This window comes from Pinus tabuliformis, chromosome 7, assembly GCF_031772625.1.
Source record: "Pinus tabuliformis cultivar Carrire ecotype Pingquan chromosome 7, CPIR1, whole genome shotgun sequence".
Classification (NCBI taxonomy): Eukaryota; Viridiplantae; Streptophyta; class Pinopsida; order Pinales; family Pinaceae; genus Pinus; species Pinus tabuliformis.
The window spans coordinates 1717967424-1717982826 of NC_142293.1; the positions used below are offsets into that span (position 1 = coordinate 1717967424).

Here is a 15403-nt window from a genome sequence, read left to right on the forward strand (position 1 = left end):
AAAAATATATGACCATTGCATTCCACATTGATTTGTTCATTCAATGCACCTTCACAACCATATGAAACTTTTGTCTTACTAGAGACAGAGAAAATGATTGAGAAAATTGCATAAGATCATTATGGAATTCACCAAAAATTTGTCCTCCCTTCGCTGTCTACAACTCAAATTGTATGAATAAAATGCTAGTTCATCCATTAGGATGATACAAATTGAACACATTGTAATATATGCTTTGAAATATTAAAACTTCGTGATACACCATAATCATGCTCAATAATACGATATTCCATATTAATCCCATAAGATACCAACATTATACAATGCAAAAATAATAATAAATCTTTAGATATGTACTTTTAGAAGGAGCATAGGATATACATAAGAGGAGTTTTGAGGTCTAAAATGTGCCTTCTAAGGAAATTATAAAATAATAGTGGAAATAATAAAATAAGATTACATTACATCATCAAAATTTAGAGGGAAAAAAGAAAAAAAAAAACTACTTTTTCAACTTATCTCCTATGGGTTTACTCAAATTTCGAGTGACAACACTCATTGGATGCAGAATTTGATTCCTCATCCAAGGCGTACCCATGTTTCATAATTTCGATGGAGCTTGTTACACAAAAAATGAGAAATATATGGAAAACGTGATTCCAATCACGTTTTTTCATGTATTTCTCACTTTTCATGTAGTAGGGTCCATCGAAAGTATGTAACATGGGGACTCCTTAGATGGAGAATTAGATTTCCATCCAATGAGTACTCCCACTCAAAATTTGAGCAAAACCTTAGGGAGATAACTTGAAAATACGAGTTGAAAAAGTAGTTTTATTATTTTTTTTTTATTTTTTAACTCCAAAAATGGTGAATGATCCCCCATGGTTGGCATCATCATATTGAATCCTATTGGTTCTTATAAAGTTTATTTTGGTTGTACATTTTTCTTAGGAGGCCCATTTTAGACCTCAAAATTCCCCTAATGACAACAAATGATATTTTGTGATGTCATATATAATGTTATCCAAAGCACGATTGAGATGAGAAAACATTTCATATGGAGCATGTGCACTTCATTGATACATCACATAACATCAACAACTTCTACAAATATTGGAAATAATAATGTATATATATGAATGGAGGTTGTTCCAACTACGTTGCTTCTATTATATATAGAATAAATACTCCGAATACATTATTTAATACCTCGTTGTCGACGCCAACAATAAATGTTGCTAATAATTTATCGTGTGTATGAGTGTTGATCTGAGCACGATGGACAAGGAATGTGGAATTCAAAATTGAACGGAGGTTTTAAATTTCTCAAACAAATCCAATGTAGCTATTTTTCCAATATCAGATCCATCCACCAGAACATGTGGGTGCATTACTTATGTAACACTCTCATTGTTTCATTAGCTTCCCAAAGAAAAGAAAAGAACTATAGTGACAGCTGCTCTTGCGTCCAAGAGTTGTCTTGAGAACATCTTATAAGCCCTTGGCAACATTAATATGCATATACAATGCTGTTGATTTGTTGAGAACCTCCACATTAGAGTTGAACCCTAGATCACAACGTTCGTCCCAAACCAGTGACATAATTCATGAACAATGGTGAGAGATTGTGCCATGAAGTGTTCTTAAACTCTTTAGATGCCTAGAGTATGTACCCTCCTCATTAAGGAAACAATCCAAGAAATCATTTAACTCTATCTAGAATGTATTCTCAAATGTACCATAATCTGACAACGCAGTGCCATTCAATCCACATAATTTATTCATATCATTCAACACATGTAGTAACACATCAGATCACTAGTTCCACATTAAATAGACGCTTCCAATATCACACATTTATTTTTGTGCATCGTCCAATTTATACAACACACATGGATATATAAATTCCATCAAATATATGACTGCATGGCATTATTGAAAATTGTTCCAATTCAAAGCTTAATATCTGCAATAGCATTTATGCTACTTTTCAATCCCATCAATGCCAAAAATAATACGCTGCACAGTAATAACGCTTCACCACTTGGAAATAATGCATTAAACGAAGTCCAGTTAATCTATATATCAATGCCACTTGTGAGGTATAGTTCCACTGAGTTTATCAAAGTATATAAAAAAAGTCAACGTGATTTGAGATCATGTTGATGTTGCTCATCATCACCGTGTTCGATCCGGATCGACCATGCTCTCCCAACTCCATATAAGTAAAGCTAGAACACCATATTGTAAACACATTGTAAACCAACGCCATATTTTAATACGCGCTCCACCTTTCCATAAATACGCATTGGAAGTTAGTTTGTTGGGCTACGCCACACATTTCCAACGATCTCCATATCCACACATTGTAAATGCATAAATCATTATTTCCAATGACATTAGCATATAACCAATACGCTGTACAAATACATAATATGCAGATCAAAAGGATGTAACAAGAGCTTGTTACATGGCTCCCATTTTCGCTTACATCTCTCAACTTATTTCGATCACTTGGCCTTTGCTCACAAATAAAAATTGTTTATAACTATTAGCTGCCCCGGGCTTATATATCCACAGAAGTTCAGGTAGAAAGGAGACCGATGCCATATCATTGCAACTTGAAAACTCATCCCAATGCAATGTTGTGGGTATTGTCATTATACCACCATAGGCACTGCACTGTAAACCTCCACTGTACCAACGCTCGATTTAATAATTGGATTTATATTTCGGTAAAATTTCCATTGTAATGGTGAATAATGCAGCTCGTCCAGAATCCTAATTAGGGCGCAAAACCCGAATTCAAAAATGTATGCCTTAGAATCTGCGACATAGACATCCACGTTTATGGAATTGGGATGGATATCAATGCTTCCCAATGTACCAACACAATGCCCAAATGACAACGTATATAGATAAATTCAATGTATCAAACAACAAAAAGTTGCTTCAACATCCTGATGTTCCTCCTGATGTTCCCACATCTATTATCGCAACTACTCATTTTATTCACCAATGCATTTATTAACGAATGTGCAACTGAATCAATCCATTGGTAATAATATATATATCATCATCGCCACAATAATATTGTATCAACACATTGATAACATTTCCATTGTAATAACATTGTGGCACTTGTATCGACACATTGGTAACTATATGCCACCTTATATTATCAATATATATTCCATGGAATATGTGTTAATGTTAATGTTGCCACCGTATTAATGCACCCAATGTACTGCGCTGCTAATGTATTGTGATTTTAACATTTTCATGGTATTAATATTGTAACCGATCTATTAATGTTGCCATGAAATATCGACCACTGCAATATTAATGCTACCCCTGTGAATTTAACACTTTGTAATGTTGTATGTATTCTCATTATACCACTGCGCCCAGGTCTTTTTTTTTCACTAACACCTATCTGTCTTATGGGTTCAACGCTTACGTGCAAATGAATTCTTATCTCCAATGCATACACTGTCAAATGAGTGCTTGTGCAGAATATGTAATAGTTCCAGAAGAAATATCAAGTGATTTAGAAGACATAACGTTCTAATTCCGTTGTATCATTCCAAACTTTGGTATACCTCATAATTTTCATATAAACACTGCATACAACTGTAACGCTGGCCAACAATACAATTATAGCGCTGCTTCTGCTAATGGTCTGATTGAAACTGATGATATTCCTTATATTAGTCAGATTCTTCAATGAACATCTATAATGTCCCATAATGCATAGGTCGACGTAGTTCTGCCTGCATGGATTCCTTGGTTTGTAATGGTGTAATAATATTTCTCCTGCTAATGCAATTATAACGCTTCTTTTGCTAATGGTCTGACTGAAACTGATTATATTCCTTATATTAGTCAGATTCTTCAATCAACATCTATAATGTCCCATAATGCATAGGTCGACGTAGTTCTGCCTGCATGGATTCCTTGGTTTGTAATGGTGCAATAATATTTCTCCTGCTAATCTCAGGTCTAGCATCTGGCATTTCTATCTGCTTTCTGTCCTAACGTCCAATTCTATTTGACCACATGTATCAGATAATTCATTAATTTTCAAAAGTAACATCCATGTGAGAGTTGAGATGATTAATCTGATTTTTCAAATAATGAAATTCGACCATAAAATCCTGGTCAAATTCATTGAGTCTTTATTGTATTCCATCTCCCTTTGCGATTGTCTTGTTTTCCCATATGCAAAGGAAAAATCAAATTATCTCTTTGTTGTGATAATTGTTCAGTCCATTAATTCGTTGTGCTACTTCGACCTTTCAATATTGGGATCTAGATTCAACATTATGCCTTTCTCAATTTTTGATAGATTCAACATTATGCCTTTCTCAATTTTTGATAGTGGATGTTCTGCTAAAGCTTTCTCAAACAATTCTACAATAGGTTCTACCCCACATCTACACTATAGAATTGCAAACTAAGCGTATTGTTTTGTTTCTAGTCACAGTTTTATTTGGTAGCCATCATTGAAGTAGGGATAAGTTCTAAAATTTGTGCTTTAAAGATCCCTTTTGTTTAAAATGCAATGCATCCAAATATGGCACATATCCCCATTGCTCATTTGGAAATAACTTCCATCTCTTATTACTCTAATTGAAATTGAAGTTTCTGCTTCATTTTTTTAATAACATTTTTTTGTCTCAATTCAACTCATTCCCATTATTAAAAAGTGTCTTGTACAGGACTCTCCCAATTTATACATCCATTGGGAAGCACTATGCTTTTTTTTTATAATAATCATCATCTATTGTCTCTTATTTGCTTCTCCTTCCTTGCGAGCTAATGCAGATGATTCTAAAGAATAGAAGGATTTTAATAATAGATCCAACCATATAATTGAGGTGGTGCTAAATTTTCTAGTTTCAATGTTGTTTATCTTCCTCTCTTTTTGTATATGTATTTCTTTGATGATCATTTAGAGAAATCTTCCTTTGTTTTCTTTGGCTCTACTTAGATTTTCACTAATTCTTGCTTAGTTTCCATGTCATTAATGGAGTGTTCTCCCCCTAAAATGATGTTGCTCTAACATATGACGAGTTATTCATTGCTTTAGTGGACTTCCTACTACTATCTGTATCTTCTTCATTGTTTGGCTTGCTTAGAATTTCTTCCATTTTCTGTTTATAGCATTTTCCATTTTTGTGTCCAAGCTTCCTACATAAATAACACCTTATTTAACCAAGATATGGAAGAAATGGTGTGTGTTTTCTTGTGCTCTTCTTTGCATACAATTTACATTCAACAACTTTATGTCGAAATTCATTGCACATACAATAACCATAGAAATTATTTGTGTACATGGTGAATGACTATCTTTTTTGTTTTTTTGCTTGAGGGAGTCTTATCATTCGCTACATCTTTTGCTGAATAAACTTGATTTTATTGGTCTACAACATGTCCTCGTTTATGACAAGAAAAACACTTGATATCTTTCAAGGGAGAAAAAAATCTCTTTTGTGATCTTCTAAATTTTTTCAACTCATTTCTAGGAGAAAATGACCTTCTTGCAGTGAATGTTCTTCATTTGATTCTTTGGCTTTTGATCTTGTTTCTTGCTTTTGTTTTCTTCTTTGATAATCATGTTGATTGTCCCTTCTCCTACATATCTTTTCAGAGATGCTTTATTATCCTCTTCTATTCTTATTTCTTCTTCAAGATGTGTCCTTAGGCTAATGATTTCTTCCTTGTATTCATGTTCTCTTTCATCACATAGCTGCACCAATTTCTTCAAATCTTTTTTTTCATTATTCAATCTTTCTATGTCAATCAAGGATATGTCAAGCTTGGATTTTTATTCAATTGTCTTTTCTCCATGGAAATAAGGTCCATTCACACTAGAAAAGACCTTATTTGACTGAAGCCTTTTTTTTTGACATGGATTTTTCTTTTTCCTCTTTCAGTTATCTTTTTTTGTACTACTTCTACTAGTCTTTCCTTCATGAATACGCTGCAATCTATCCCATATTTCTTTTGCAAATGTTAAATATATTACTATATCAAGATCCTTATTATGAAGATTGCTAAACATAACAATTTTTTCTTTAGCATTCCAGTGTTGATCTTGCGCAGAGGGGGAGTCTTTACAGTAGCCATCACATGCTAGTTTCCATACACTGGGTCCATAAGTTATCATTTCATATTTTACCTTATCTCTCCATTCATGAAATTTTGTTGCACTCAACACAGGTACACTTTGATAGTGCATGACTCACCCAGACCTACCTTTAAGTTGTTTGACTTTTACAGAAGGAACCGTCTATAATACCAATTGATGAAAACTTGACTAAACTAAGAGGGGGCCTAAATCGGTTTAGTATATTCATGGAAATTAAATTATTTTCATTAAACTGGTTAACTAAAACATTGTATGAGCAACTTAACAAATAATGACCAACAAATTGAATATGTGAACAACAAGTAATAAGAAAACGAAAATATCACATCAACACATAATCCTCTATGGGTTAGTGTGGAAGCTGAATAGACTAAAGGAGTCCAAGAGACCACTTGGAATATGAATCCAAGGGTCATACTATGTACTATAAATGTATATCATTTGTTAATAATAAATGCACTCTCCTTTTTATCTTTCCTATGCTGTTGGTGCCTTGTGTGTTTAACATGGTATTAGAGCGGGCGATATCCTGCCCTGCTCATATTTGAGCCACTTGTTTTATGGCCTTTCTGTGTAGATCAGTTCTGCATTTCATGGAAGTTTTCTCAGCTGAATTCTAGCTGCAATCTCTGCCCACAAATCATTGGACATGTTTCTCTTAATTTTTCTGAGCAAATTAAGTCTGTCTCTCTACGCATTTTAGAACTATACCTATCATATTTCTGCCTAGACATTACTCTGCTACACTACATCTAACCATTATATTCTCTAACACTGACATAAAATATCATTACTTCTCGCCAACGATTTGAAGAGTCCATTCATATTCCCTTGAATAGTGTTGGCCTGTGCGGCATATAGTTTTGAAAACCAATTCAAAGCGCTCTCTACCATTTTTGTCCTGCCCTTCTGAATCTGCTCAGTTGTTTCTCTGTAGTAATCTACCAAAAAAAAAATTCCATTCTATTCAGCTTTTCAGCACTGACACAACATGAACGTTACATTGATAGCGATTTTAAGGAGTAGCATCAACTTAGCACTCGACCCGGGCAGATATATGTCTATGGCGAAGAAATAGCTAATGAATTGCACTTTCTTTATCATCCCTCCTCTTCTGCGAATTGCAATCAAATTATTCCAGGGTACGTGAAAGAGACTGTTACATTTATAATTATAGATTATTTGAACATCCTTCCAATTTCCACCATTACCAGTGTTACTCTCTTGATTTAATTGCAAGTGAAACACCTTAGCGAAATGGAGGAAATAACAGTAATGATTGGTCTTGATAAGGCTTTGGAGTTGTTGTGGGCATCTATGGCTTCAACGACAACTTTGAATGATGTTTTCTCTCCGTCGTCTTCAACAGCTTATGCATGAGATTGAACATTTATGAAACTCCTATGGCAAGTATCACTTTCTCTGTTTGAGCCACAAGTTCTCGTGTACGTGACACAATTAAATCTTGAACCTCTCGTATAGAGCTGTCGATTATCTGACAGATGGTGAGGGAAATCATGGAGGTCTTTCTAGTACCAGACTGGGCTTGCGCAATAACATCTCTGTTGTTGATGATAGGCATCACTGCTCTCTGCTGAATGGCCGAAGGCTTCTCGAATCCATACTGGTAAATACCTTGAAGGAGGTCGTCAAGGATTCCCATCTGATCAAAACTGGAGACTGCTTCCACTCCCAGACTCGTTTCGAATATTAGGTTTTCATCATTAACTGCATTAGGGTTCTGCCCTCCATTGTTGTTGTTATGGTTCCTACTGCCGCCTGCGGCAGCCATTGATTCTAAAACAGACACACCTACGAAAAATAACAGAATAGAAAAATCCCTAACCCTTCAACCAGCACCACCACGACCACCACCACTAGCAAAGGCCAATCGATCGCCAACAAATCACCAAAAGAGATCAATATCAATACTCGTCTTGTGTTTCCCTTGCTCTCATTACAAAATTCGAACGCAAGGTGTTTTGATAAGAGATGCAGCAATTGATTCCCGTAAAGTGCAAAGGCAAAGTGAGATGCAGTCACTCTATGAGAGTCTCAGATATGCCGTGGTTGAGCAATTGCATGACTCCCTTGATAATTAGAAACTAGAATTCAGAATTCAAGTATCTTGGACTTGAGGCATGCAATGTTCACAGAGATGGGGTGGTATAAATAGATTTCACACTGTAACTACCAATCTTTTGTCAAAACTGGGCCAGTGGATGATGTCTCAATAGTTAGCATGTACAGGTTGGTGGGGAGCGCTTTGAAGGATCGATAATATGTTAGCGGCTATTATTGCTTCATTGTCGTGAGTTCAACTCTTGAATGCATTACAACCTTGCCATTCCATTAGTCATATGGAGCAAGTCAATGCCATGAGAAGTTGAAAAGGTACGAGAAAATGTTTATTTTATAATATTCAACTACTTGAATGCCACAATATGCCTTGAGGAGAAAGTAGGGCTATAAAAAATTTTCACAAGATTTTTTATCCTCACTATGATGTTGGATCAAGGTCTATGTAACCAGATTTGATACTGACCTATCTCTTCTTTTGAGTCTTATCGTTTGGGAATACACAATATACTTTTCCTTGTATATTAATGCAACCATCCATTGTTGTGTGTGAGAATAATTGTAGAGTTAAAATCTTACTTTTGGTTCATTCCTCAAGGAATAATATCACTTTATTGTTGTAGTTTTCTGTGAGAACAAATTCTGAGAATACCTTGCAATGACATTGGTTCATAGTTGTGAAAAAATTTTAAGTGTAAGTTTGACATTGGAAGAAATGACCAGAATCAATGAAGTATTAGAGTTCCTCAAAACTCTGATATTGTCTACTATTCATGATACATTAAAAGTTAGTAAAGTTTCTCTCATAGACATTTAGGTTTGTCTACAAAATGCACAAGAGAAAATTGACTTTTTGCAGCTTGAATCTCAACTACAGCAGGAAGAATTACCGCAGTGGAGTCATCATTCTGAACCAGTTTCTATTCAGAAGATTGAAACAGACTCCCATAAATAGCAAGACAATAATGTTACAATTGATTCAGATCCAGTGCCCAATAAAGCAGTAGTTGTACATGCAGATTTAGAAGTCCAGCGTACACTTCCCAAGCCAATCATCAGACCTTGGGAAGAGCTTGTCCATAACAAGCACAGAACAAGTCTTGGATATGAAAAGGACATGTCCTTTCACATTCCAGACTACTCAAAGCCCATTCAGTTTCATAGTGTTGGATTCCTTCATGACAGTTCATTTCTAGCTGTTCCAGATTCTGCCCCTCTTCCACAGCAATAGATTGTGAAATGCCAACACTGTGACTGAGTTGGTCATCTAAAAGATCACTGTTTTGATCTTCATCCATGTAAGCACTGTCATAAAACCAGTCATTCTTCAAACAGATGCTTCATAAATAAACCAACTGCAAGAACAAAGATTCATCTTGGATGGATCACTTCTTGGAAATGGGCATCAACAGCGAAGAAGATATTCCAGTCACATTTTAGAACTTGTTATAGAGTATTGAATAGTCTTGCAATTGAGTTTTTTCCATCATCTCACCTTGTATCTCATAGGGGGGAAATGATGGTCATTTACAAGCTTCAAAGCCACATCAAGCGAGCCTAAGCCACAACCTGCCATACCAGATTCAGAGTTGTAGCCAGAGACAAAGATGCCCCTAAGCATGCCTTCAGTCGGTGATACTTCTTCAAAGAATTGGGGACACTTCCTCTAGCATAAGAATTCATCTTCTTGCCAATTTTGGAAGAGTTCCAAGAATTGCATTAAGCATTCCAGAGTTGGTGGTAATCCTTAAACCATCACAGGTTGAGACTTCCCTTTTTAGGTTGAAGTTCTCCCTTTTATGTGGGGTGAGACCTCCGTTTCATGGTTGAAGGTTTCCCTCTTCAAAACATCAGAAGAACTTTCTCTACCAGAAGACTTGAGCTTCATGCCAGACTTGGAAGAGTTCTAGGAATTGCACTAAGCGTTCCAGTTTTGGTGGTCATCCTTAAACCATCGCCCTTTATACCAACATTTCAGAGAGCACATTCAGCCTAGTGCTGCCATGCATTTTTCCACGTTTTATATTACAGATCTCTTCTTTGACTCATACATAACCATTCATATTAAGGGGGGGAATGTTGGACACCTAATCATCTATGGGTTAGTGTGGAAGCCGAATAGACTAAAGGAGTCCAAAAGACCACTTGGAATATGAATCCAAGGGTCACACCATGTACTATACATGTATATCATTTGTTAATAATAAATGCACTCTCCTATTTATCTTTTCTATGTTGTTGCTGCCTTGTGTGTGTTTAACAATAACAACACATATTGACACCAGATATAAGTGAAAACCTATAAAGGGATAAAACCATGATTTTATTATTATTGTGATGGAAACTCAAGATCCCACTCCTTATTACATCTGATTTTCTATAGGCTCCAACCTACATGAGGCTACTACCTCAATTTTCTGCAAGATGCAACATGCAATGACGCTCCAACTACCATATGTTTTATGTAGGCTACAACCCACAGGAGGCTCCTACCTCAAAAGGATCCAACATTATGTTTATCAATCCATTACTTGAAAGGAGGCTACAATCCCCTGTAGCAAACAAGAAACAACAATGTGTTGGTTTACCTGGTCATAAATTTTGCATATATCCATCTCCATTTCCGCCTCTTCTTTCCTTCAAATTTGCTTCACATAAGCTTCATATGTGCTAGGTAACTAATGCATAATACCTCAATCAACTCACACACATTCTCCCACTCTCTAACCTCACCTTGCCTTCCAAAATCACATCTTTTATGAAGATATTTTATTGGTTGTTTGTACTTCTCATAAGAATATGAAGTGAACAGGCTTGATTCTTTGGGTTCCACTCATTCATTTCCAAGCTCTTCATATTTTGAATGTTAAAACACAAAAAATAAATCCTCCACCCAATATTATTTTTAACCATACGTAATAATTAAATACATCAAAATAATCCATAATTGAGCATTCATAGTCAAATAGCCCCACATCATAATATTTCTCCATGTATTTTCCTTTGCCTTGCATCTTGCCTTGCCTTGCATCATGTCTTTGTCTTGCCTCTATTGCCATAGAGTCTTTCCTTTTCCTTGCTTCAAAACAATCCAGCATCACAACAAATTCTTCAACATAGAAATATTTGCAACATTCTTTCCTGCACATATTTTCCTTTTCCATAGCCTTGCATCACAACAATGCCCAATCTCTACTCCTTTGTTCAACTATGCTGCACTTTTGATGTTCATTTTCCTTTTCTACTCATTTACATTTGTTACACTTTTGTTGCTCCTTTGCCTTTGCTACAGTTTTGCTACTCCTTTACCTTTGTTGCACTTGTGTTGCTTCTTTTTATTTGTTTCCCTTGTGTTTCTCCTTTGCCATCAATGACCATAATGCCATCATAAACAAGTTGACAAAAGCAATGGCTTATTTCTCAGCAAAAAGAATATGTAAATCTTCCAAACCAAGGTTAAATTCCTTGAACACAACATTGAAAATGGTCAAATTTCTCTTCAAAAACACACAGTGGAATTTGCAAACAAATTTCTAGACGAAATAAAGGACAAAATCCAATTACAAAGATTCTTTGTTTGTCTAAACTATATAATTAATTTTTATGAAGATTGTGTGCAAGATGGGTTGAATTTAAATCAAAGACTGAAAAATAACCCATAACCATGGAGTATGGCGCACACAAATTTTGTTAGATGAATAACAGAAAAGGTAAAACTTCTCGCTATCCTCTATGTATCAAATGAAATTTTTGCCAATGATTGTTGAAATAGATGCCACTGATATAGATTGGGGAGGAATCCTCAAATAGTTCAAGGAAGGCCAGGAACAAATTATTCATTTTGCCTCAGGCATGTGGAATCTTGTAGAGAAAAACTATTCGATAATTGAAAAAGAATTAAAAGTTTCCTGGAATTGCCTTGATAAGTTCAACATACACCAAATAAAAAAAGGTTCCTTCTTCGAACTAATGCTTCAACCATAAAGAAGGTGTTAATCAAATAGATAAAGAAACCAGGAGAGTCAAAGTTTGCAAGGTGGCAAGCCCTCTTCACCAACTTTGATTTTGAGGTAGAACACATCAAAGGCAATAAAAATTGTATTCCTGATTTTCTCGGCAGAGAAAATATTCAAGAACATCCACATCTCATGGTCATAGTAACTAAATGGGATGCTACTCTTAATCATGAAAATTTCAAGGAAATTCCGGACTCCATGGACTGGGAAGATTATATGAATTCATGGAAACCAACTTAGCAGATGAGAAACACTCAGGTATTAGACACAAATCTTCAAACTCATGGATACTTACAACGTTTAGTCCTAGAACATAATATATATCCTAAATCCAACAAATGGATTCATGACATGTTTTTTTACCATTCTAGACGTCTAACAAATTTAGCAGAAGATGCCCAGAATATTCATTTTAAAGTTCTGGATATAATTGGAGAGAAGAAAATAACATATTTAATATGTTTCACAAATATTTTGTGATAAATAGAACCAGAAATCTAGATTTCCATCAAAGACTCATGTGGCCACAACATAACCCAGAACTTGGTTTCCCTGATTTTGTTTAGGATTTCTCTAGATATAAAAAATTATGGTGGAATTTACTCTACAGAGACAAACTAGATGGTACCTATTATAAACTCTTAAAATTTGGATCACTATTTTTCACCCAGCTTCTACATCAGCCATATTGGTTAAAGGAATGGTGGACATGGTTCGACATCAAAAAAACGGCCATGAACCTCATTTATTTCCATTCAAATTATAGACATGCATGTGAAGAATGTATGGACTGCTTTCACCAACCTTGTAAAACTATAGCAGATTTGAACAAATTCACAAATGATGGGATTATTTTAACTTCATGGCTAAACATCACCAATGTTTAGTCACCTGACTATAAGTGTGACTAGTATCGTGGGATTCCAATAATATATCCACTATGTAAATAAAGGCTGGTGGGATGCCTTATATCTCCACTTTGTATACTTTTTGGACGATTATTTGTCCCAAATGTCATTATTATATAACTTTACTAGATGATTCTCTAAGACTCAGAGCACTTCTTTGATGATTGGTGTGGATTGACCCACATCTCGAAGCATCTACGAAAAATATATTAGTCAAAATTAGTAGTACCATAAGATGCCCCCTATCATCCCCAAAAAACCATGTGAGGCATCAATAGTTAGAGAGGTAAGGAGTCTAAGAGTCAAGAAGTGAGAATTTTCCCTGCTCTAAATCTACGTCTTTAAGGCGATTTGCTTGCATCATGGAGCAATTATTCCATTATTAATCAAGTCATAGAAAGTTTAAAGTCTAAGAAGCTTGCACATAAATAATTGTGAGTTTGGTGAGAACCTAAAGTGGTCAGAATTTTTAGGAAAGAGTCTTTTGGTTTTAGTTCTCGAATTCATAGACAAAGTTTGCAAAAGGTGAGGAAGCCTTTGGTTTCCAGCTTGCTTTAAGCTAGTATAACTGATAAATGCCTTAGTAGTCAATATCTAGTAGAAACTGAGACTATGATAGTAATATATTGCTATTGTGTATCCATCCATTGTGAAAATTAATAAAATAATAAGTCATTGTGTTTTGAAATTCTTCCTGTGTCTATATCTCTGTTATATCTTTGGATTGAGTAAAGTTCATTGAAGTTTCACTTAGGATCTTGGAGTGTTGTTTTGCTCGTATAGGTAGGAGGCAGTCGAAAGAGCATGTTTTGCATTGGATCCGTCTAAAGGTTTGTGTACAAGTTCGTGTAACTCAATGAAAGATCATTCTACAAGCTTCATTCTCCATTGGAGGAAGCGTGTGCGACCAATATAGTCCAAAAAGATGTGTCAAAATATCATGGTTTTTCCAATTATTATTTGATGTTTTATCTCTATCATGACTAAGGATTGATGATGTTTAGCCACGAAGTTTAAAAGAATCCCATCATCTGTGAATATGTTCAAATCTAATATAGTTTTACAAGGCTGGTGAAACCAGTCCATGCATTCTTCACATGCATGTCTATAATATTATTGGAAATAAATGGGTTCCATGTCTATTTTGTTGATGTCGAACTATATCCACCATTCCTTCAACTAGTGTGGCCAATGTAGAAGATGGGTGACAAATAGTGATCCAAATTTTAAGAGTATATAATAGGTACCATTTGGTTTGTCTCTGCAAAGTGAATTCCACCATAACTTTTTATATCCAGAAAAATCATAGATAGAATAAGGAAAAACAAGTTATGGGTTATGTTGTGGCCACATAAGTCTTTGATGGAAATCTGGATTTCTTGTCCTATTTATCACAAATATTTGTGAAAGATATTAAATCTATTATTTTCTTCTCTCCAAATTATATCCAGATCTTTAAAATGAAGATTTAGGGCATCTTCTACTAAATTTTTCAGATGCCTACAAGGGTAAAAAACCATGTCATGAATCCATTTTTTGGATTTAGGATAAACCTTACGTTTTGGGACTAAATGTTGTAAATCTCCATGAGGTTGAACATTTGCGTCTAATACCTAAGTGTTTCTCAGCTGCCAAGTTGGTTTCAATGAATTCATATAATCTTCCCAGTCCATGGAGCCTGGAATTTCCCTGAAAGTTTCATGATTAAGAGTAGAATCTGATTTAGTTACTATAACCATGAGATGTGGTTGTTCTTGAATATTTTCTCTACTGAGAAAATCAGGAATACATTTTTTACTTCCTTTGATGTGTTCTACCTCAAAATCAAAGTTGGTGAATAGGGCTTGCCAGCTTTCAAACTTTGACTCTCTTGGTTTCTTTATATATTAGCTTAACACCTTCTTCATGGATGAAGCATCAGTTGTAAGAAGGAACCTTTTGTTTATTAAGTGTATATCAAACTTATCAATGCAATTCCAGGCAACTTTTACTTCTTTTTCAATTGTTGAATAGTTTTTCTCTGCAGGATTCCAAATTGCTGAGGCAAACTGAATAATTTGTTCTTGGCCTTCCTTGAGTTGTTTGAGGATTCCTCCCCAACCTATATCAATGGAATCTATTTCAATAATCTTTAGAAAACTTTCATCTGAAACATAGAAGATAGGGAGAAATTTTGCCTTTTCTTTTACTTTTCTAACAACAGCTATGTGCGCCATACTCCATGGTTTTGGGTTCTTTTCAGC

The 15403-nt window shown here is 35.1% G+C and overlaps 1 protein-coding gene and 1 pseudogene across 1 annotated transcript in view; one reads left to right on the plus strand and one right to left on the minus strand.

Annotated features, from left to right (window-relative positions):
* Positions 1-15403, plus strand: part of LOC149255199 (protein SENSITIVE TO PROTON RHIZOTOXICITY 2-like) — a 140298-nt gene that overhangs the window by 71743 nt on the left and 53152 nt on the right. The gene's annotated exons all lie outside the window — the stretch shown is intronic.
* LOC149255201 (eukaryotic initiation factor 4A-III homolog A pseudogene) lies at positions 7548-7949 on the minus strand (annotated as a pseudogene).